Below are 2059 nucleotides of genomic sequence, written 5' to 3'. Positions count from 1 at the left end.
GTGGCTTTTGGAGCTGGTTTTAGATTCACTACCCTAGTTCCTTTTAAGAGAATCCTTAAACCTCTGCAATCTCTACTGTGATTTGTTTTAAAAAAATTAAAGCAAAAAAAACCCTTTCTTTTCCTTCTGTCTACACACACTACAGAAATTTATCTGTAGGCTCCTTGTACAATGACAAGGGAGTGGAATTTTGGCACCCAAATGCCTTTGGTCACATATCTTCCCTCAGAGGAGCATCTCCAATACAGTCGGGGAGCTGGTATAAAAAAGGGAAGTGGTATCAGCACAACCCTTGGGAATTCAAGTGACTGAGTAAAATACTTGAAAGTAGAGATGGAAGACCTAGTTGCTCATCCCCACATTATGCATTTGGTTTAGGGATCAACTAATTCAGACCATACTGGAGGAGCCCTATTATTAGTATTAGAACATTTAGCTAAGGTATGTCAGTACAGATAAGTAGATGATGTCTTGCTACAGATGTTTCTTAAGTACCTTTACTAGTAAGAATGAAGACCATTACCATCTATCTTAAGAAAAAAAAGTAACAAATTTATTTTTGCAATGTTTCATTTTAAAATGGATCTTCCACATTATGCATGTAGGTATCAAAGTGTAACCCCTTTTGAAGAGACACTGGAGAAAATTTAATCCAGTGTCATGAGAGAAGCATGCATTACATTAACATTTGTCCTGAACAACAAAATTGGGGACTGGTTGCATTTGGATGTTTCACACCCAACTCAAATAATTAACTCAAGCCTTCTCTTCTGATTCCTGGTATTAATCGCTCACTCACTTTATCTGTTCAGCAATATAGATATAGCACCCGCTTTCATTGCTCTTACCCTTTATATCAGCAAAGGGACCGATACAAGAACACTGTACGAGGAACACCAACTATCTTCATTCTTGCTATGATGCCTATGCTGATCCTGTTTCAAATTTTTAGTCTCTATCATATGTTTCTTGAAACTCAACAAAATAAAAAGCGAGCTTTGTTGAAGCATGATATTATGCTATAAAGGCATTTGCAATGATATGGTTATTCTTTGGGAAGAAAAATATAACTGAAGTTGAAACTAAGGCCAACAACTGTGGCATGTTTACAGCACTAAGACCACATCTGGCAGTCTTTCTTCATTCAGCCATTCCTTTCAAAGCTGCTCATATCCAAATAGTTATTCTGTTCCTCCACAGATACTATTAGTGTCACCTGAAACAAGAATGATACTTAAGTTTGGTATATAACTAAGTTGTTCATTTTGCAGAGATTTCGCAAAATCTTCTCAACTTAGAATATTGTTAAGATGAAGCGGTCAATTGGCTTACAGCTTAGTACTGAAGAGTTTCTATCTGAAAGGGCTCAGTGATAAAGGATGTGGATAGAGTGCCATTTGTGTTAACTGAGGGCATGTCTACACAGGGAAGCTGCTGCCAAACAAACCTGAAGAGACTTTACAGCTGCTGCACACTAACACCTTATGTGCACACTTAGCACACAGTTAAGTGTGAGGTAACTTTTAAAGTAAGCAAGCTATGTTACACATGCTGCATGCTAAATGTCCACTGGGAGTCAGTGTGGAGTAGCTAACATGCTGAAAAGTCACCCCCTACTTTATTTCACAGTAACTTCCCCTTGTGGACAAGACTTTAGTTGAGTTAATGTGAATTAGAAATACTGTTCCCACCCAGCAAGCACAAAACAGACAACTGTTAAAGGACCAACTGCTACTCCCACAGTTCTACTACAGACATAAACCAATAGTAGAAAAAGTAATATACAACAACTGCAGTGTTTAAACATAATTAGTAGTCAGAGGTTTTGCTTCCTCCCATAATTTATATTTTGCTGCATTTAAACAAATGTTGACATTTGTATTTAAATTTAAAAAAAAGAAAGAAAATCAAGGTCCCCCACAAATATTTAGTTTACAAAAGCACATGGCATATGAGTTTACAAAAGCAAGCTTGATCAGAATATGAATATCTAAATTAAGTATGTATTTAGCAAAAACTATTGCAGTTTAGACAAACTTGAGCACAAATTGATCAGCAG

The sequence above is a fragment of the Alligator sinensis genome, unplaced genomic scaffold (genome assembly GCF_000455745.1).
Source record: "Alligator sinensis unplaced genomic scaffold, ASM45574v1 scaffold862_1, whole genome shotgun sequence".
Taxonomy (NCBI): Eukaryota; Metazoa; Chordata; order Crocodylia; family Alligatoridae; genus Alligator; species Alligator sinensis.
The sequence above is the reverse complement of the archived record's forward strand: the minus strand, read 5'-3'. Positions refer to the sequence as shown.